This window comes from Anas platyrhynchos, chromosome 5 (genome assembly GCF_047663525.1).
Source record: "Anas platyrhynchos isolate ZD024472 breed Pekin duck chromosome 5, IASCAAS_PekinDuck_T2T, whole genome shotgun sequence".
NCBI lineage: Eukaryota > Metazoa > Chordata > Aves > Anseriformes > Anatidae > Anas > Anas platyrhynchos.
In genome coordinates, this window is record NC_092591.1 from 53,391,678 (window position 1) to 53,415,465 (window position 23,788).

The 23,788-nt window shown below is 35.6% G+C and overlaps 1 protein-coding gene across 5 annotated transcripts in view; it reads right to left on the reverse strand.

Moving 5' to 3' along the window:
• Window positions 1–23,788, reverse strand: part of FUT8 (fucosyltransferase 8) — a 99,378-nt gene that overhangs the window by 55,036 nt on the left and 20,554 nt on the right. For 3 of the 5 annotated variants that reach the window (XM_005019242.6, XM_038179147.2, XM_027457681.3), the window contains one exon: window positions 18,651–18,731. The gene's annotated coding sequence lies outside the window, so the exon portion shown is untranslated. The remainder of the gene's footprint in view (window positions 1–18,650; window positions 18,732–23,788) is intronic. The other 2 variants (XM_072039063.1, XM_027457682.3) reach the window with 1 other exon arrangement.

Below are 23,788 nucleotides of genomic sequence, written 5' to 3' on the forward strand. Positions count from 1 at the left end.
TTATGGCCCTAGAATAGCATTATAGCCTTTTCCTTGGCAACGTACAGTTTCAAATTATTTTAGACTCAGTTCAAAGCAAGCTAAGCAAGTGTACTTTTGGCTCAACTACTTATTGACCTGGTTTCAAGGGTACATTACATAAGTTGAAAAGAAAAAAACTACTCATGAAGTAAAACTCATGCATCATTAGAGCTAATACATACACCATTATATTTAATGACATGTAAATTATCTAAAATTCTTTTTCAGAGCATGAAATACGAAATTCACTCCACTGTTAAGGATTAGCACAATGACTTTTTGATCACTAAATGTGGAACACTCAAAAAGTAAGTTTTCCCGTTCATGTAACTTAGACTGGACGCTCTTATCATTGTTAGTTTTTCTTAATAAGATTTATTTAACCTGGTATTTTTAAGATTTCACCTGGAAAAGCACACTAGTCTAACCATATTAACTTGTTCTGCTCTTAGGAGAAAGAAAAAAGCAAACACCAAATTGCCAATTCCAGTTCCTATGTAACAATGATGTGATGGCAGTGCTTCTGACAAAGGGCTGGAGACTAAAGAAATAATCCTTTTAGAATTAAAATGACCAGGTAGTGTTTGATACAAATAAGCAAACAGATTGCAAATATTATTCACAATGTGTACAATGTATTCTTCATGAAGGGTTAAATACCATTTGTTTAATGAAAACATCAGGTTCATAATCTCAGCTAGGTAGTAAATAGTTTAGAAAAGATTTTTTCAGTCACAATCTACACCCTGGCATTTCAGGTAACCTGTCACAGAAACCTGTTTATAAACCAATTAAGTTCCACTTAAAAAAAAACAACAACAATGTTTTGCTTTAACACGTTATTGGAAGGCTGTTCCAAAACTCATTCTTCTAATGCTTAAAGGCTGTCTTTAATCTCCAAACTAAATCCATACTTAGCATATCTATACTAGAGCTCTCTTGTGCTAGTATGAACTGGGTTTATAGAGTGCAATTCCTGTCTTATTCTGTACCCAGAACATGTCTACAGAAAGCGGCCATACCCTTGCTCAGACTTAAATGCTAGTCTAAATAGAACAGGCACTTCACTATGAGAGACTTGCAAATTCTCTGCATCCTGGACAAGCTCCCTTTCAGATTAAATCTTTTCAGAACATCAGGAATCACAATTGTATACATAACATGCAAGGTGTTACCAATACGTTCTATGAAGCAAGTACTTCCTTTTCTCTTAGACCTGCTTTCTCTCATGCACCCTAGGACTGAATTTGTCTTTTTCATGGTTCCATTACTTTTAGCAGTCCTCAACCATTTTCTGAGGACATAATAGCTCCAAATCGTTTTGCACATATATCTCTTCAAATTGATGAGCTCCTGTTCTATGAACAGAAACTTGTTTTTAATCCTTACACTTGGTGTTATCATACTTTAGCCTATTCTAACAGTCCAGTATCCAAATTAAAACAATTCCTCTTGCACATTATTCTGACTCTCATCACAACCCCTCTCTACTTTGTCACTTAATTTTCATTAGAATCTGTTTTTGGGACAGTCACACTATTTGGATATCATGAAAAGGTTCTTCACCAAGAGGGTGGTTGCATACTGAAACAGGCTCCCCAGGGACGTAGTCACAGCACCAAGCCTGTCAGTTTAAGAAGTGTTTGGACTGTGCACTTAATTATACAGTCTGAATTTTTTGGTAGACCTACGTGGTGCGAGTAGTTGGACTCGATGATCCTCGTGGGTCCCTTCCAACTGGGGATATTCTATAAATCTGTGATATCATCATGAACCTGAGATGGGTAACAGATGCAATTCACAAGGAACTGCACTAATATTGCCTCTCCTCCAATCTAAGACTCTTCCTTGCAGGACAAGTCACTGTGAATTCGTGCCTTCAGCCACTTCCTTTTCTAATACCTTTTCTGGAACAAGGACATAAATTTTGTATTATTCCATACGTACATTTAATTATTGTATAAAGTTGCATCTTTTTTTTCTTCTCAACTTCTATCTACATGTATCACAGGACATAAGTAAACATAATCATGAGGCTTATTTACTATTTACTTCTACATCCACACCTTCATCTTTACTACTGTTTTTGTAAAAGCCTAACATTATATCTCTGTGGATTTCTCTGAGAAATCTATGTAATTTTCTCTTGGTATACTCCTCTATGATTTAGTGTGAGATGAGTGGATTATTTACACAATCAACAGATTATTCTCTAATTAAACATTTTCTTAATGGAATTCACCATCTTTTTGAATTCCATTGCAAGTGTAGATTTATTCAATAATGAAGCTTTCAAATACTATAATTTCTGATCTTCACCACAACAAACTCCCTGGCAGAAAGATATACCCACAGCGCTTGGGATTTTTAAGATGAAAGTGTATATAGGACTCTGCATTTGAAATAGTTTAACAAGAGTTCAGAATTAACCAAAGTAATAACTTTTTAGAACTAGGGATATCATCAACCATCTAAACAGATACTGTTTGATAATATCGAGCAATCCTCTGTTTTAGATAAGGTAATAAAAACAAGTGATTAAAGATTTTATAACATACTACATTTGAAAGCTTGAAAAAAGATGCAGTAATTTCTAAGCATTTTATCCATGCAGACAGCTGTTGAAGTTTCAGTAGACGACTGATGCAATGTTAAACAAAAGAGGGGACTGTACCTTAAAAGGATAAGAGAAATAAAGCTTGCTTTTCAAACGCTTTTAAGGTTCTCTGCAAACACTTAGACAAAAAGCAATTGGAGATTTTTCTTTTAGGAAGAGAGGAGAGTAATCTGCAGGAACAATATGCTTCTCCATGGAAATTATATATATAGACTTGTTTCATTAAGCAATGGATAAAACAGTCTTCAGTTTTACAATTCCTTTTAACTATTAAAATAATACATTAACCAGAAACACAACAAGGTTAAAAATTGTCTTATGTGAACTAATCAAATGTCTTTATAAGATATAGTCATCTTAGTAAACGAACAGGACAGTTATGTAAGAGAGGAGGTTTATTTATTCCTGTTTGCTTACTGAATTAACACTATACAACCCTAACATAGCACAGTTACAGCCAAGAATGAATTATAAAAACTTGAAACACCAAGCATGATCTTCTTCCACAGTAATAATCTACTGATAGCCCTTGAAAAAAACTCATTCCAAAAGAGAATAGGAAGAATGAGTGTTAAGTCTGAGGAAACAATACAGTAAAAGAAATGAAAGTTAGCAGGACACTGTAACTTATGTTAAAAATGAAACAATTTCTGATGATGAATTGCTTCTTGCATTTGCAAACAAACGTGTAACAAAATCCAAGGTCTAGGAGTTTAACCTAGACAAATGAAGCTGATGAGAAAGGGGAAAGGACGGTCTACATCTGTAAATGTATAACAGCTAAAGGAATTAACTATTGAAACAGTTAATGTAATGAGATAATGGATTCTCTGTCACTCATTCCATTTAAAATGAAGCTTCAAAAACGCTTACAAAAATATAGTAATCACTCAAGAGTTTGAAAAGAATTGAGTTTTCTGGCTTGCACTAGTCAGGTAAGAACCGATGAATAGAAACAGCCCATCCTTTTCTTTACAGAACTTAGAACTTACTATGTTCTTAACAGAGCACAGAACTTAATACCCACAGTTGTGTAAAACACCACTAGAGATCAGCAAAAGTCGAGAGCAAAGAAGACCAGTCTTCTTAGCCTACCAAGCTGCATACCAAATCTTAACATGGTCAATAGCCACCTACTATGCCATGTATTTTGAAGAGATGAAGAGATCAGAACAAGACTCAGCGGAACATTTGATCAATGCAACCTGCTGCTGGTTGACTTCTTCCAGCAGCTGAGAATTTATATTAACCCACAGCCTCTATGTCAGCATGACCAACTACTGGTCACAACGTGATTCAAAAACGCAAGTTGCATTTAAACTGCATGTAAGCTACACATTAGCTATCAAATCTCAGAAGAATGGATTGCAAGGCACTCTAGCCAGTTAAAATGTACTCACAAATGCTTACTGAGCTTGATAATCTTTCAGACAACTTTTAGCCACAATGGCCTAACTTTCGATTTTTTTTCTCCAAAGACCTCTCCTCACCATCAGGAATGGATATTTGCCAGATGCAGAAATGGGAGATAATGGTGAGGGATACTGATGTTGCTTGGGGGCAGCACAGCTGCCAAATGCCAGTATAATCACACTACCTTGGGTAACGAACAGAGTGGCAGGGGCAGGAATGGACAACATTTAGCTAGTATTTGATCCCTCCATTCTTTGGGTGCTAAATCAACTTTAAACTGCTTCTCTGCCACCAGCTTCCCCACACCATTCCTTAATGGCTGCAAACATCAGAAGCAAAATCAGACGTAGGATATTTCTTCTTTGGCTGTCATCAAAGCAATATGCAACATCTAATTGACAAGAAACTTAGCAGCAGCCTGTTCACAACTCAGCTGGATGTTTATAAATCAAGCTGGAAAACAGAGAAGAAAGCTACTGAGTTTGTAATTGTTATGCAAAACTGCGTGACACTTGGCAGCCACAAGTAAACTGGAGTGCTATTTGCAACCAAGAAGTTTTCCAAACTCCTGGTGTAGGAAATGCTATACCATACTCAGAAGCTTGAAAAGGAGTCACAGAACTGAGCTAAATGCCTTCCTTACTACACTCAGGAGACCTGGAGACTGGGTGATTTGACAACAAAGTAAAAGAAATGCTAGAATAAGATTTTGATTTAACCATATCAGACAAAAAATATCTGCAGTGATCATTATTGAAATATTATAGATTCACTTTGTATCGCCATCTTCTAATTTAAGACTGTTTTCTACCATGTTTTTACGAGAAAAAAAAAAGTTGAAGACTGTTGAAATACTAATACTGCCATATGATAAAGGAGTATTTGCCTTAACTTTAATTCCATTACGCCACAATATATGTATCTTAATGTGTAAAAATTCCCCTTGGCACTCCACTTTTCTTTTAAACACTGTTTTATTTTTATAGATAGAAAACTTTTACTATGGGACACTGAACCTTACATACCACAAAGACAGTAGAGATATCTGATCTGCAACTAATGAGTTAATTCCAGTATGGGAAGCAAATTATCTGTATCAGCATATAGGTTCATGTTGTGTAATTTACTCTGCTGTACAGCTTTCATGGAACTCCATGCCACCAAAACCAGACTGCTTACTTCATCTGATCTTGGCCACGCTATGTTTAAGTGCATTACTGATTTGTGATCTATTTTTTCTAAATTTAAAAATGAAGGAACTGAAACACTCAAAGAACTTCCTACAACAGCAAGGCTATGAATAAACCAGGACTGTGAAAGTTGCAAGTCAAAATCTCAGATAAAGCTGCCAACAGCTTTTCCTCTCAAAACTGGTGCAACATATTATGGGAAAATCACAAAGGACTTTCAAATCTGCTGAGCTTAAAGCACCTGTGAAGCTTTTTGTTTAATTCTGTTTATAGCAAGCATTAAGATTACACTATTAATTGGAATTCTCATTTTTGTTGTTAACATAGCTATTAGTACTTCATAAATTGGCTATCATGGTGGTGTTGGTAATATGCAAGATCATTGTATTTATATTTGTTTATACCAATCACTTTACCAATAGAAAAAAAATATTAAACAAGGGCTACTTTACTTTATAAACTGCTATAAAAATATGACTGATGTCATATAAAGTCTGTAATTATGAAAACTATATGGATACCGTATTCTAAGGAAGGTCTTAAAAGCTAAATTTGTGTATTTTCTCACAGTTAATTATAATGAAACACCATTCAAGTATTTCAGAATGGTAACAAGGAGAGTAATGTGGAGTCTGAAATAGGGTTGTAAAAAAAGGTTAAAACTGCAGAAAAAAAATACAGTTGTGTTTTTCTTATTTCCTATGCAAGTTTACAATACTATTTACAAAGCCACTATACTCTTAGAATCCTTGCATTTGGACTTGTTATTTGGGAGAAAAGCAGTGTTTTCCTTTGTGGTGAACACCCTGTTCACTTCGTAATACAGATGTAGCTATTTCATGGTCAGTTGTTCCTATGTTTAGCTGTCCTTCAGCAGCATCGCACTATTCTTGAACTTGCAAGTTACACTTCTTTTATCTACTCCCTACTCTTTTATACCAGATATTATCTTTTCATTCCTATTTTCAGCATCGTTTTTGTTAGCCATTCCACTCAACTTCCTTTATCTCTGAACCGTTCAGCCTCACTGTAGCAACCACATCATGAAGGATGAGATGTCCGCCATTCCACACGCTGGTAGTCGAAGAGCTCTCCGTGGTTCTGAGCTGCCTCCTGCCGGAGTCCCTGCTCTGGGAACGCTTCTGCTGAATCTGGCCAAGGACCAGTCACAGATAAAAACTGAGCGCCAGTCTCACAGACTTGTTCCAGCATGACACATCCCAACACAGATTGATCTAGAAAGGCAAAGGGGAGTCTGGATGGTGCTGGAGTTCAGCTCCACAGGATGGGCAGAAGATAAACGATTCACTTCCTCATAGCTGAAGCTACTCACAAAATGAAAAGGCACCACTAAATCAGGAAAACAAAATCATTCTATGACCCCCATTTGTAAGTCTGTGTTGTTTTTTTCAATTAAAACCTAAATGGCAGCAGAAGCTAAGTGGAGGGTAAGGGCTTCCCATGAATGTCTCAAAGATAAACACAATCATCTACCTTGAGATATTCAGAAATTGATTCAGTTCTTTGAAGCTGAATTTGCTAAAATAGGAGATTTTACATAGAGAAGAACACCAAAGAGAATTTTAAAGACCTTTAGCAACCAGCTACAGGTTCACAGATCAAGGGGCAACAAGAAGACAGAAAATTCTAAGGCAGAAACGGTCTCATAAATCTGATATTAGACGATACTGATGTCACTCTTACATGCAGAGTAACTTTTTGATGACAAGAATTCTAAAGGACCCAGGAAGGTAGGTTATAACTGTGAGATGTTAAATTATCAACCACATAGATATCCAGGTGTTTATTGCTAGGGAAGGCCCTATGATAGCTGACCTGAGTCCTAACACTGAGAGTTTTATAACAAGACTAGATAGTTTTACAAAATACTGAGGTGGAGCTGGTGAATTCCGTTTTTAAAGAAATTCAGTTATGCATAAATATAAAAACATTTGTGTTGTCAAAACCTGGAATAGACTTTAAAAATATATTTTCATATTCATATTACAATACACAAAAAATATATATGCAATAAACAGCAACAACTGCTAGACAAAATGTTTCACAGTTTTTCTTAAGCAATGCATATTAAGATCACAACCAAGAGAATGGGAGCATTTAAAGCCATTGCTTTGAATTATGCCTTTAATGAAGTGAGTTAAATTTAACTCCTTCTAAAAATTCACTGAAAATCTTACTTTTCCTTGAGCCAGAAATGAACCTGAAGCAGTATTTTAACATTTTGTTAAACCTGAACCAAAACAAATAGAACTAAACTGAAAATGTTGATGATTGTTTAAGTGTATGTAAAACATATCAATGAAATACAGAACAACTCAGGGGGCCAGGAGAGGGATAGCTTGTTTTCTACCCAGTGAAGATTTATGTTTATGGAATGTAAAGTAGTTTGCATTTGTAGTTGTCACTTGTTTTAATGTTTTCACATAGTATGCAAAAAATGCTTTAACATACTGTACTGAGTAACATAAATAGTGTTATTCTTCACAAAATACTATGGGCATATGTTTATTTAGTATCATTCAGATTTTATTTCTTTATTTTTAATTCATTACCTAACCTTCTCCCAAATCTCAATACATAATCCTTGCAAACTTTCTTCACTCCTACTCTGTTACAAAAGAGTACAAAACATTGACACTCAAAATGTAAGCGTTATGTCAAAATTATTTATAACCGAATATAATGAATGCTAAGGTTTCCTATACTGATTATGTTTGGAAAAAAAATCAAGACAGTCTGCTTTCTAGATAATTTATTCTAATGATGACACATGATCCAGCACAGTTCCTTGAACATTATAAGATCAATCCGTGCACTGCTTTATTATGAAAAATAACTATATATTCTATTTTTTCCTGTTCTCTTTGATTTACAAGTTCACAAAAAGACAATTTCTCTTATTGCAGCAGACCTTCATTTTTCTAACAGTGATTGTTGGAAAGCCTTGCCAACAACAGAAAATTTAAGTATATTTTATTGATAATAACAGGTCTATGTTGGTGATATACTAACATAACACACTCAAGCATATATCTAATAACTCTTTTTCAAAGTTTCTCCAGATTTGCTTGGTACAGAAATGAATCTTACAGACCTTTTGCCTCCAACACTAGCTTTGGAATTCTTTTTAAATAAGGTTCTGTCAAATTTGTCATCTTCCATTTTTCTGGTACAGATATCAATATAATCAATAGTTATACAACAAACTTAGTTCTATAAATACATATGAATAGGATCTGGTCCTAGTACAGAACGACAGCCAACTAGAATAAGGCTACATCTAATGAAAGTAGCACTTACATTACCAAAAAAAAAATAATAATGCAGGCCATCATTTCGGCTCTGTAGAAGAAGCCTTCTCACTTACAATACAAACCTTTGGAATATGTTTGCATGTTTGCATAAGCTTTTTCCTTTTTTTTTTTTTTTCTTCTCTGCTTGACAGAAAAGGTATTTAATAAATCAAAACCACTGACCATTAGGATATAATAAAAAAGCATGAAACTCAATAGATCATCACATTCAATCATAATCAAAATATTCTTTGCATATTTACCATTCTGATGATTTTAAAAGGTTCAGGACACCATTATCAATAACAAAATGAAATAGGGCAAAAAAAAAAGTGTATTTATTCTAATAATAAAGTAAGAAAAACATAAAGTTCCCCTAAACACTTTGTACTGTGATAAGTTCTACCAAAATGATCCCAAACAAATTCTCAAAATTGGTATTTTTTAATTATTTTTTAAGTGATTTTATAACAAGCTGAGAACCAGATGATAACTCCTCTTCCCTGTTTACTTAGGAAAAACATATTTTTCTAATCCATTTCTGAATCTTGTACAATCAAATGACAGGAGAAAAAAAAAAAGGCAACAGATAGAACACTCTCCAAAATATGACTCCACAAACTGTTCCAGAGGAAGAGAAGGAAAAAAGTGGCATATTTCTTCTTGCTTTGAGGAATCCTCAGCAAGCAGTCACATTGCGCAATTGAGCTGCTGAAGGAAGATAATCAAATCATAAATACAGCAATCTTTCTAGATGAATGAGACACTTGATTACTCATCATAACAGGCCAGGAATTAGACCAAAATCAAAGGGAGTTACAGCGTTAGGCAGAGTAACATAATAAAAATGCATTTTGGAAAAAATACTGTAGGTGTGTATAGAAAAAAAAAATGGATAAAGCATTTGTTTATACTCTGGCTGCTAGAAAGAACATAGAATCAAAATGCAAAAATTATTGTATGCATGAGGGCTGCGCAATTCCAAGCACACATACAGGCTGGGCAGAGAATGGTTGGAGAGCAGCCCTGAGGAGAAGGAACTGGGTGTGCTGGTTGATGAGAAGCTCAATGTGGGCAGGCAACTTGCTCTTGTAATCAAGAAAGCCACCCATATCCTGGACCGCATCAAAAGAAGCATGGCCAGCAGGTCGAGGGAGGTGACTCTCCCCCTCTGCTCTGCTCTCATGAGACCCCACCTGGAGCACTGCATTCAGCTCTTGGGCCCCCAGCACAAGAAGGATGTGGACCTGTTAGAACAAGTCCAGAGGAGGGCCGCGAGGATGATCAGAGGGCTGGAGCACCCAGCCCCAACAGAAAAGAAGGCTCCAGGGAGACCTTAAACTGGCCTTCCAGTACCTAAAAGGCTCCTACAAGAAAGCTAGAGATGGACTTTTTATCAGGGAGCGTAGCGATAGGACAAGAAGTAATGATTTTAAAATAAATAAGAGTAGATCTAAATGAGATGTTAAGAAGAAATTCTTTACAGTAAGAGTGGTGATGCGCTGGCACAAGTTGCCCAGAGAAGCTGTGGATGCCACACCCCAGGAAGTATTTAAGGTCAGGTGGATGGGGCTTTGGGCAACGTGATCTGGGGGGAGGTGTCCCTGACTTTGGAAGCAGGCAGTGAAATTAGATGATCTTTAAGGTCCTTTCCAATCCAAACCATTCTGTGATTCTGTGTGGCCACATACTTGCTTGTAAAGTCACTAAAGAAATAGCAGAGATTAAGATTCTGGGAGGGGAAAAAAAAAAATGTAACAAATGTAACACAAATGTAACCGGGTAATGACTAAGTAAGAGTACAGAGAAAGTGGATTTGGACAGCACATACTTGCATGGAAGTAATAATTTCTAATAACATTCTGTTTAAATTATCAGTAGTTAATTCTTCCGATGCTTCTTTGCAGCCTGTTTTGTGTCTCATCATACACAGAGGTAGAGAAGATCTACAGATTTCAAGAATTCATACAGAACCTAACTATTGTACTTGGCACGCATCAGGAAACTGTCTCATGCTCTGTCATCAACTACATCTCCAGATGATTTGTTTACAACCAATTACTAAATTACGAACGAGTAAATGCAAACGAAAGAGTGAGATGTAGGCAATAAGCAATCCTTCAAAATAAGGCAAATGGAGAGAAAAAAAAAATCTGAGGGATTTATGGAGCTCAAGCCTGAGAGATCATTGCTCCAAAAGGCATGTGGAAGAAACACAAGCAGAGTGAGGGGGTGGGAACACTTATGTTATTAACATACTCCCTGAAGACATCAGAATGCATGAATTGCATTCCAGTAATTTTATGAGCAGAGTTTGAATTTTCCTTTTTCTTGGCCTTACTTAATGCTATGCTCCCTGCTACAGTGAAGCACCAAAATAATAATGAACTCTAATATGAATGCTGCTCAGAGCAAACTCAGAGATTATTTTACACTAGGCACATCCTAGTGACATTCCCTATAACACTGCTATTGTACTAAGCAAGCAAAGAAAAAAGAATAAAAAACTATAAGAATATACTAAAGAATATAAGCTACCAGTTGAAAAATGCAGGAATCAATTGAATAGTTCTGTAGCGTCGATTGTGTAGTGTGTTTGGAGCACACATGCATGCTATTTCTTTTGATTCAAAGTGTACGTTCCAGAACAGAAGCTGTTTTCAGAAATGTAGTGTGTCAAAGGTATTACAAAGCACTGATGGAGAATGACTGTTCAATTTTCAGTTTGTGCAAAAATAATTTCAGAAGTATCAGCATTAATTAACTTTTCCCCTCCTCCTACAAAGCTTGGTAATACATTCACATACAAATCATTTCATAACACAATACAGTTGAGAATTATCTACTAGTTAAAAGCAACGATTATGAATTAAAAATCAGATTCCAAGTACACAAATTATTTTTCTGGAATATCTTAGGAAAAACAGAAACACTGCTATAAAATTGCAAGAATGCTATAAAATTGCTAAGAAAATATGGAAAGCAGCAGACAAAAATAAATAGAAGAACTGCTTGAATGAAACCAGTGTGACAAAATTAGTGTAAGTATCTGTAATCTGGATGTTAATTTAAAATAGAAATGGTTTAGTAATAGAGAAATACAAACACCTTAAAGAACCTATTCTAATAATATTGCTACACTAGAAAAAGTTTCATTTAAGAAAGTATCAGTTGCCATACGGCTGCTACTAGTGACAAATGACAGAGCAGCACACACTTGTTTTTGCCACTGTTCCAGCTCCTGTTCACAAAATCTTCCATCAAGAGAGATGTGCAATACAGGTAGCATTCCAGAGCCATCTTTATCACTGCCTAAGATACGATTAATAGATGGTTTTACAATGCTCTGTAGAGTACTAATCACAACATTAAGGAAATTATGAAAACTCAGAGTTCCCACAATTCCATTCATTGCTATTTAGTGCGAGCTCTTAAAACATGTGGAGTTTTCATTTTGTCATTCTTCTCAGTACACAAATCCTTCTCAGATGAGTGTTATGCACATATAACAATAGCATACATAATTTTTCCGTATTTACTTGACTTCAATAACTACCAAATCATGCTGAAATGAAGACAAGATAATCAAGGAGAAAGGATGCATGATACAGATGGTGCATAAAAATCACCAACTGCTGCAAGCATTCATGGGCCAGCTGCACAGTGCTGAGTGGTGCTTTTGGGCCCGTGGAAAAAAAAAAAAGCACCTAGTTTTAAGATCATTCACTGTTACAGTTATAGGACAATGAGCAATCCCCTCACATCCTTCTGACAGAGAAGTTTACATTCATGACAAATACAACTGCCACGTAACACCAGTGACAAAGTCATTTGACAACACAGAAAAATGGGACAATCGCTCTCTGGACGTTTACAAACCCAGACTACTATCAGTCACCAAATAATCAATTTGGTATGGAAAATGTGAAGTCAATAGCTATCTCCACATATAAAGAGCCATAAAGTACGTGACGTCCTGTGCAGCACTGCAATTCATGCAATTCCTGCAATAAAATGAAGGAAAAAGAACATTTTAAGGCAACAGACTTCTAAAGTGGGATAGATCATGAGTGAAGAGACATATACCAGTTCTGCTTTCCGAAGCCAATCTTAAAGACAGAAGAAAAAAGGGGACTTTTCTATGGTTAATAAAAGGAATGTCATTAATATTAACATGGTTGGGCAAAAAGTGCAGAATGCATCTTAAAAATAGGACTTCCTGAAAACCAAGTAGCATTTTTCCTGGGAATGCATATATTCAATGGCATAATTGCAATGTAAACATTTGTTCTGAAATATTCTACCTTTAGTCTGATAGGTGAAATTCTACAGTGTCTAAGGAGAAGAAAGGAGTGATACAACTACTGCATACAAAGATGAAGCGTGACCTTTGAATATGCATTTAGTTGAAAGCTGGTAATGCCTTGAGAAGAGGATGGGTTTCACTGAAATTAGTATTTCTGTTACACATTGTATTTTACATAGAACATGTGACTAAGGGTAAAATGTTCCCAGCAGTAAGTTGAATTTGGTAAGGGTAAGGCTATGTTGATAAGCTGTTGACAGAGTGGAACATGGTACTGAGAACTGTAATGGTATTGTTTTGTAATATTCTGTAACAATAATACTATAGCAATACTATAAGGTCTCATTTCCATCTCCATAGTCAATGACAGTCCTTCTTCCTTTTTTCTTCCCAAGTGGATGGTCTACTATACACAGCCCTGTTGCACTGCCTCTTAAGGCATCATATGTCATCTCTGCCTGATGAGCAGCCTTTGTATCAACAGAGAAGCTCAGAAAATCATTGCCTACACTATTTCTTCCTTTTTCCTATTCAAAATCCTTTTTTCAGGCAAGAGATACCTCAGCCAAAGGCCACTGATGGAAAGCACAAATTTATTTCATTTGCCACATTAAACAAGAGAGGTGGGAAAAAGGAGAAGAAAAAAAAAAGACACAAATACCATTACATTTTTCCTAAGAGAATCTATTTGAATTATATCAGTTTGTTCCAGGAATGGTTTGCCACCACTCTCAAGAGAACTGTATACAGTTAGCACAGCTTACAGCTACAAAAAGGCTGCAGGGTGAACCGTTGAGTTGCTGAAGATACAAATGTAGGAATAGCACACTAATGGTTGCCAAAATTTTAGAGGCAGGGGTGATTACAGCTGCTGTATGATTTCGAGGGCAATCATGGCATGGAAAAAGCATCTGCTCAAAACTTTTCTGAAACAACACAAAAAAGAAAAACAAGAATTGTCTTTCTATTATTCATATTGCCAGTTTACTTTCCAAATCTGGCTTAAAAATCAGTTAGTTTGGCCAACTAATTACTATTTTGCTTTCACAGAGTATTTCAAATCTCCGATGTATTGTATTTTATGGTATTGGTTTCAATATATTTATGTTCACAATTAACCATTTTGGTAATACAAAAAGAGAAATTCTATCTTGTTGCCAGAACACAATAGCTTATGAGCTGTTTCATGGGTTTTTTATGGCCAACCAGGTTTTTAAGATATTTTGAGAGCTAATTCTTTTGTTTCCTTTTCTTATCACATACTCGGAGCCACAGCCAGAAGCTGGAGGCTGAGGTTAAGAGCTTCATCAAGCTTCTGCAAGAACAGAAAAGCAACAAATACAAACTACCTCCATGAATTCACCTTATCCATTTGTCAGGTTTCACGATGGTATCCAAAGTCTCCTTCCTTTCTCTAAGGGTCTGTATTCTCTGGCATGTCTCCTTTCAGTGAATTTATATTCACAGATGTTACTTTGGTACCCTCTTCTCGGTTTTAAAAGATATAAACATCTGCTCACAAGGAAATAATGTTTCTAATAGATTCCAGACATAGTATGAAACTATTGGCACAGTTTACGTGTCAATCACAAACTCATGTTGTGGAATCTCCATGCTTGTCCAAACAGGACTGGGCCTTGAGGAAGCCGCTCTAACTGGAACTGCAGTTGAGGGGCTGGACTAAGAGGAAGTCCCTTGCAACCAACATGATTCTGCCATTCGTGCAAGCTGAAAAGATCTGTGCGGTTTACATTATGCAGACTCAAGCATAAGGCCTGTAGCAGGAAAAAAGTTAGCAGACTTTTTCATTTGCAAAACATTCATTTTTATACAAAATTCATCTTTATCATCAAGAGCTGAATACTGAAACTGAGGTAGGCAAAGTTACCACAAGTATTGTTATTAAGATCAAAATGTTGAACTGGGGGCTTTGCTACAAATATGCATACAGATTTTCTTCGTACTTCAACAAATTGGTTTAAAAAAATATCAAGAATATGTTTAATAAAAAGCCTATTTAAAGTTCAGCCACCTTTACACATATTTTTTTTACAGTATGAATGAAGGCTAATTATTCCAGTCACAATGCTTTCTGGAATTCACGTTGAACTAGGTATCGTTAGGATTAATTTAAAAAGCTTGCAGGGTAGGGGGAGGTATTGTTTATTCAGAATATGTTAATTCTGTCTCCAACATAACTTGACATCTCAGAGACTGATCACTGAAATCCAGTAATCATTGAAACTCAATTTTTGCACCAGAACCACACATTTTGTCCAAGGTAAGGCACGTATTTTACTACATATATTCCATCCAATTTATACAAGTTAAATGAGAATGATAGATTCCCAGATAAATTGATCAAATAGTTAGTCTATGGTTGGTAACTAGAATACCAGAATAAACGTATTAAATCTCTGAAATAAGATATACTTTCCCAGACTTTGAATGATTCATAGCTCTTTTCTAAACTCCTTCCTACTTTCTACAATTACTTCTGAAGACTAGACCTCAGACCTTACCATTACATGCCCAGCACAGCCATTAATATTGTACACAGCAATATCACCTCCCCTCTCATCCATCCTACTGCTGTTTTATTCCAAAATATTGTCTCTAATCTGTAAATGCAATCTACAGTGTTAGGCTTGGAACCACACATTTGATCCTATTCAAATACAAATTCTTCAAATAAGCCCAACTTACCAAGCAATTTAACAGTGATCTCTTCCTGTTATTGAACCTACAACTTTTATAGATTTTGAGCCATACATTCTCCCCAAGAGCTAAAAAAGACAATGACAAAGAACCCACACACACTAGGCAGCCTTAAAGGAACCTTCCTGAAGGTGTGAAAGTTCCCTCTTTGCTGACATTTTTTTGGATTAATTAAGCAATTTTAATACAGCTAGCATGAATTACAACAGATATCTTCAAGATCAGTCTGATTAGAAGTTAGTGTCATTGGGATCCATTTCAAATGAATCACCCTGTAAATAGCAAGGCATTTCATTTTCCTCCTTCCCTTTGGAACTAGGTTATTTGTACATCTCTTCAAAAACAAAACAGGACACCAAAAAAAAAAAAAAAGGCCATGACAAGAGCAAAAATAATTAAATGAAAACCTTTTTAAGTTAACAGGGTTCTACCAGTTTCCAAATGGGTTTATTAGCCACCATCTAAAAATAAAAATATAGACACAATAAAGTACAGAATTATCAGGGTAGTATGATTACATCTTTCTTTAAAAATAAAGAGAGCCAAAGTAACTACAGAATATTTTTATATTGTGGATGTAACCTTGGCATTTATCCACATCTGACAGGAGCATTTTTATCTTTCTCCACTTTTCTAGCTGACAAATACCAAAACAAAGTCACAAAGAACAGGTCGTTGGGAAGGTTTTACAGAATAAAGAATTTGGAATGGGTCCAGAAGGTAGATCCAAATATGTTATCACAAAAATAAGTTCAATCCTCATGTTGATGCAAGTTTTCCTCTGTATGTATGATCCAAATGAAAACCATATGCTACATACATATGTAGGTTTCTGACAGACAGACAGACAGACAGACAGACATTTGGCAGGAAAAAGTTACAATCATTCAACTGGTCACATTACCAATTATATTTGAAATGTTATTTTTCAGGTACTATAGAAATATTAATTTATAGACAAATAGCATCCACTAGGATAACTTCTCTAATCCTGCCAAATTCACAATTAATGTGTATGATCTGGAATATACAAATTTAAAATTAGGTGCATTAACGATCAAAAGTTACTTAGACCCTTACATGAAAATGTTTCAGCAAAAAAAAAAAAAAGAATAAAAAGCCATAGCCATACAGGAACAAAAAAAAAGCTGTAACCCAAGATATAGACCAATTGCTGTGTTATGAAATTATACAACATCATGTACAAGGGACCAGCCAATCCTGATAAGAAATGAGGTTTGGAAGACTCATGCAAAGTGGTACATATTTCTCATTCATTTCCAGGGCCTGGAACACACAGATATTTCACATATGTTTTTGGGGGAAGCAGCAGGGAAAGGAAGTGAGGGAGGGAGAGCGAGTGTATTAATGCTTTTCCAGATATCCACTAAGAGTTTTTAAAAATTATATTCCCCATGTATCATTGTTTCTATTCAGTACTGACAGATCACTCCTACCAACAGCAAGGTCCGGGAAAGATCTGGCAAGATTACTCAGTTCTAGTCTAATGCTATCACAGAGGCTGTATCTGTTCTACTCAAAAGTAAAATCGACTATTTCTGATCTAGTGACTTTGATACAGCCTTTCCACAAACTGCTGGACAGATCTACTAACTTGCTGCTGCCTAAAGGGTCAGGTTATGCTCCCACGCTCATTGCTCCTACCTGCACGTGCTCATTTCTTCCTTTTCACCATTTTAACACTTTCTGAACTCTTATTTGAGCTGATCCAACTCACTAAGCAAGAAAAAAAATAGTCACCTTTTTCTGGGTTTGTGAGATAAATCAGTTCACAAGCAGGAGTCAGAGACTGAGCAAAATGAAGTGAGAGCTGGGCTCAGGAAACGGAAACAATGTCTTTCAGCAACAGCATTGACAATGGCTAACCCAGTTTCAGGAAACCTAACTGGGTGCTTGGAAAGCTACCTTCATACTCTTTGTTCTGTCCCAGCCATGAGATCCTCAGAACTATTTATGTCTTTTTTTTTTTTAAACCATCCATTAAATTCTTAAGCTATCAAAGTACTTCAAGAGTTATGACTGTATAAATAGATCATAATTCAAAGTACTTTAGCTGTCTTCAGATTAATTCACAATCATTACTGAAGTTGGATGAACAGTAAAAGCATCTCATCTGCAACAAATTTGCTTTGAACTAGTTGTCTAATTTGTTTAATTTTGAAAGGTCAAGAAACTTTCACAACCATATCCTTACCATAATTCACAATAGTAATGATACTGATCACAGCAGTCTTTTCTACAGTTGCATCAAAAAAGAATGTCATAACACGCTTGGGTTCTAAGCTCACAACTCAATTCACATTTCAGTGAAGTTTACTTCACTCTCTAATCCATTTTCAAAAAGAAGAGTTACTATTTTAAGATTTATTTTTCATTATTCATCTATTTAAATTAATATTATAGCCCCTGCATAGACTTTAAAAGCATATGGATATGTAATATTAAGTTTTGAATACGTGTCACCATTCAAGATAATCTAGCACTGGATTTAGAATATCCCAGAGCACACAACAGTTTCCAGCCACAGTGGCCTAGTTGCTCACAGTTCTCACAGAGAAACCTGAGAGAATCAAGCACACGCCTCCCTTCTACAAAGTATTGCTTATCTGTGAGAAATGCATGTAATATCTGCAGGTCAGATTGAAGATGAAAGGGCCCAAGAATACTGCCAAATATGGGCTTTACACATAAGGCAGAGGATACATAATGCACCTATCAAAGAATTTCACTTTTCAGAGGGGATAGGAAAAAGGAAGGAGGAGGAAAACAGGTGTTGTGAGAAAAGGAAGGTGAAACAAGTGTCTGATTGACCCAGTTTAGTTAATAATCTGACATTAAAAAAAATATATTCTTCATAAAGCGAATCAACAAAACATCTAGTAAAGAACCTGACCTCTCAACTGCAAAGTTTGCTTCTTCCAACTGACATGCATTTACCATCAGAAGGGCAGTTTTCAGTTGTTACTTAAGTAGCACAGCTCTTCATCTAGTTTCTTCACATCTAGCTATTGTCTCAATGGCAGCAACATCAAAGAGAAAGAAGTACTTACCTACCAGCAATAATTTTTGTTCAAATTGATACTTTCAGGGACTCTTCTTCCTCACTTTCATTTTGAAGCCTAGTTAATTCTCTGAAAATAAAAGAGGAAAAAGAAGACCATTAGTTTTTAATCTGTGTTTTCATCCTTTGTCTGCTACATGAAGTATTAAAGAGATTTTAAAAATTGCTCAATTTTACGTGATTTGTGATTAGACAACTGACACATAGCACAGCTCTCATGAAAACAGAAATTAATACACATGAACAACAACATTTTATATTGTGGTTTAACAAAATAGCAACTGCCTACACTGTTGCCAAAAAAAACAAAGGTTAAGTATAGGCCTTTGTTGCGGCTGGGAAACAAATTCAGGAAGTGAGAGGGAAAAAAAAAAAACAACAGTGGAGTAATTCTTGGGATATATATAGACAGGCTTTAGAAGAAAAAAAAAAATGCAAAAAATTATACGACCAAGATCCTAAAACCCAGTGCCAGATGCCAAAAACTAAAATAGGAAACTACTCAAACATTTGCTATGGGGAAAAAAATAGACTTTACCTTTAAACCACATGTAAAAAAACTAAACTGTTCTGTACTACGTACTTATATTGGTACATAATACACACAGACTGTACATAATAACAGTATATTTTAAATAAAATCTTAGTTTTGGGTTATCAAGGCATGGAGTTACTACATCATGGTAGTCTCACTGCTTGAATAGTTGTATACCGCTGAACTAGGTGTCGATTGCTGGCCATTTAATAGAAAAAGCAATCAAAAGCTGCAAATAGCAGACTTTGCGATAACGTAAATTGGATATTGAAAAAGCTAATTTATGAACTTAACTTCAAGGAAGGGAACAAAATTGCGGAAGTTAGCAAAAAGAAAAATAAATAGGAAACCAATTAGACTAACAATAGTACCAGGAATAGGAGTGAAGAGAAAATGATAAGTGCTTCTGATAACTGTGTTTTACTGCAATGAGGATTCTGCCAAATTAATCTCCTTTTTGATTGAAAGTTATTAAGTGATTTTATATTTCTAAAAAATTCAGCAACAGTACTGTCAGATGAACAAGTTGAACAGGCAACTCTAAAGATCTCAAGCAGCAACAGTGATAAAAAACCTCAAAAATAAAAAAGGGCTCAATTTTGTATTTTTTTCACTCGTGCAATAAATTATTTAAAATAATCTGCACCTACAATGTCAGAGCCCATGAACTTCCAAAAATGGAATGCCTGGGGGAAACTGAGATGGCCTATTTTCATTTTCATTTGAGATTGATAGTTTCAGTATACTTCAGCTAAGGTGGCACTCAATAAAAATATACGGCTTTTCCCATGATAAAGAATCTCAGAAATCCAAAGCAAAAACACTACAGTTACCCCACATACAAGCAGTAACAACAGGATTTTAGCTTTCCAGTAAAACTCAACTAGTTCTTTTATTGCACCTCTCATCAAATCGGTTACACTGCCCGTATCACAACAACGGAGAATTGAAGCTATTGGCTAGAGGGCAGTTGGCAAGCCAAGCACAACTGAGTAACAAGGGGCAATGTTAAAAGTTCATGTAATTAAAAGAATTATTAATAAATATACAAGCTGGTGTGTCTATAAGCAATGGATTTACAGGCAGTCCACCAAAAGGCCAGTCATACTAGGCTGGGCACTTCACCACACCCTACAAAAAGCTCCACAAAATTGTCAGCTGCGATATATTAAAAGAGATAAAAACAGACCAGAACAATAAAAGGAAAAATGTATATATTTCCATCTTTTTTCCATACAGACATACAAATCAACATGAAGTAGCTATGTAACAGTTCTTGACAAATGTTGCAGGGAAAAAAAAAAAAAAGTTTCAATGTATTTTATACCTCTGCTCCAAGCAAATATTTCCACAATGTGAGTAACTCCAAAAACACTACAGTGAAATATACTAAGCTGGTTTAACATGAAGCTGTGCAGCCCAGCTCCACTTAACAGATTCTATCTGTATGGCAATAACATTTTAACTTGAGTTTTGCGTACTGTTTTGCAACCACCTATGCACTGGTTGTAGAATATTTTTTGTAGCCCATAACCTGCTCAGAGTAAGTTGCAAAGTACCATGCTGTACTAAAGTTGAGGTGTAGAAGGCGAGTCATTTTTTTTCCTCAATCCATAAATCTATTACTAAGAGGAAAAAAATTAAACCTTACATTTAAGATCATCATAACTAAAGTAAAGTGACTATCTGCTCCCAGATTTCGCTAGGAAACCATGGAAAAAAATAGCCAGCCTATTCTGTCATTCAAAAGTTAACAGCTACCCAGAAGCTTACCATTTGCCAACCTGATATTATTAATACATCCTTGAAAACTGATCTTTATAAATATCCACTACTATTTAAATAATTTTTGCATCTACTGTTCAATCACCTCGGCAAAATTTACACACATCACTAGATGAATTGGACAGAGGTGCCTTCCAGACAGGTCTGCCCCTACCCTGTGCACACCTTTTTGTAGATAAAGGTCATGAAGAGACCTCACCATAAGAAAACTTCAGTTGTGTGCCTGATCCTGACTTCAAATTGGTGGTACAGTGTACCTACTTGCTACCTTTTATTAAAATAAATATATTTATAAAAATATATCCTTACAAGAGGTTCCATACTAAGCTTAATCCAATTTCTTGCATTACATGAACATATTCAAAACAAAAGTCCAAACCACTTTATCAATACTTTTCATGTAATTTGAATGAATTTTAAAAACACACAAAATATGAATTAACAACAGCAAGATAACAGAATTCAAGGATACCAGCTACGCCATAGGTCCCTGCAACCACAGAATGTGTTAAATGAAAATAATCTCATCACCTCATGAATACAGAGGAGAGTTAAAAAAAAAAAAAAAAAAAAAAAAACACTTCTGTCCTCCCTTCTCCATCCTACTGGGGCAAACTCATTTAAATTTGAATGCGGGCACCGGCCCCCCATGCCAGGCCTGAACTATTTTCCCACTACTACAGGAAGAACCAGACACCTCAACTCAAAATCCCTTCGGTCAGCGGCAAATTGCCTTTGCTTCAGAAAAAGATGGATAAAACACCAAATTTAAGCTATGCACCAAGAAGGAATAAACAAATATATAAATAAATATTCCCTCCTGTTCCCTGCAGGCTACCAGTAGAAGCCCTGAAGAATAGAATATGTAAAATTGGAAACGTTATGACAAACAACAATCAAATCTTTTCTCAGCTGTTCTATCCCTTCTCCAAAATTTCTATTTTTCTAGAACTAAAAAATCTCAGATGTATGTCTTTAATTTTTACCTCTGGGATCAACTTTATCATCTTACAGAGTCCTACTATGTAATTGTACCAAAGACCATCTTGAACATCTGAGTTTCTCCCTGCTACTATTTTTTCAAGACTAGACTGATTTTCAAACTAGTTTTGTTACTAAATTTATCCCTTAGATACAGTTATTTTGTGTTATTTCTCTCTCCCATATACTTTCTAACACTCAGCAAAGACTATTGTTATTTCTTTCTAGGCGTCACTTGCCAAATTCTCTTTCATTCTCCTTTAAGAAAGGAAGCTCAACTTTAGCATAATCACACTAAGTTCTTTTCTTTCCTTGATCTTTTGAGACTCAGCCTTTTCTGAGTGTGACTGATCAGAGCTATATACCATGTCCTAAATGCAAATGAAGCAGTGCTTTATTGGCTGGTCCTAACAACCTCTTTTAAATGCTAGAAACCACCTCATGTGGCTTGGAATCACGTTACTGCTGCAGAGCCACATCATCTGAGAAGGAAACAGATCAGGAGCTGGGTCATACCACAGCCATCTCTCGCTGATGAGCAGCCTACTCGTGCCAGGAGCTCTTCTCAGCACTTGACTATGTGAATTTGCAATGTTGTTTTTTTTATTATTTTCTTGTATTGAACTTAAACCACTGTTTATAGTTCCAAACACATAAACCACCTACTAAGTATGATAATCCCGTCTCCTTGGCATTTCAGAAGCAATCAGATCAGCTTTTTAGCAAGGTCACTAACTTGCTCATTTCAGTGTTGGCTCTATTATTTCAAGTAGCTGGCAGGGAAGTGATTAAAATTATGTTAAGAAAAATATTACATATGAGAATGAGTTTATCCCAACAAAAATCATTAAAAAAAAAAAAAAAAAAAAAAAAAAACAGTACAATATGAACTACATTGTTACAATGAACATTTTTTTCCATGTTTGGTAAACAAAAACAAAAAAAAAAATATTCCTCCAGTAAACTAAGTGCGGCTCCAAACAAGGGCTTTCAAGTTTAAAATGAGAGAATGTTACTTCTATGGTGAAACACTTATTTAGCTGGAAAAAAAAGAAAAAAAAGGAACTTAATTTCTCTTACACCCATCAACCCACCTATCTGGTATCAGCTTTAGCTTCTAACACTAAGTAGGTTTCCTCAAACAAACATGGAAAGAAAATACAACCCAGGGGAACAGAGAGAAAGATAACCTTTATATGGGTAAAATAATCTTTATATAAGTCTAAGATTTATTACTGCTAAGAGCTAAAGAAAAGCTAGAATATACTGAACCCATAATATTTAAGGATTCAATCCAAAACATCTAACTTATCCTGCAGAGAGGATAAAGGCTCTCAGGAATTAGCTGTTATGCAGTGAAGTGCAAGGGATTCTTTCTGCTGCTCAGTTTGTAGTAAAGGTTCCGCTTTAAACAAGCTGTGACTACTGCAGGTTTGAGAAGGACATAAAATTGTTTAACAAAATTCTACTGAATCAAACAAGATGCAGATTTGGAAGCATTATATTCCCCTCTAAGTCCTCAAAACAAGCCTAAATGACAAGGCTTTCCTCACTTACATTTTCCCTTTTTCAGGTAGAACTTTGGCACTTCGACTTTTTTCTATGCCAGTGCTGTTTTAATGGCACAAATAATAATTAGGAACTGAGGTCAGTATCAAAGTGCTTATCCTTACTGGAAGAAAACATAAAACAGATGCTCTAAGATATAAAGTCACTTTGTGATACCAAAAATTTCACACACACAATGGTTTCTCAGAGCATAAATATAGAAGAGTCAATAAAACCGATATAGTACAGAGCGGTATATAATCAACACATTTCCTTCA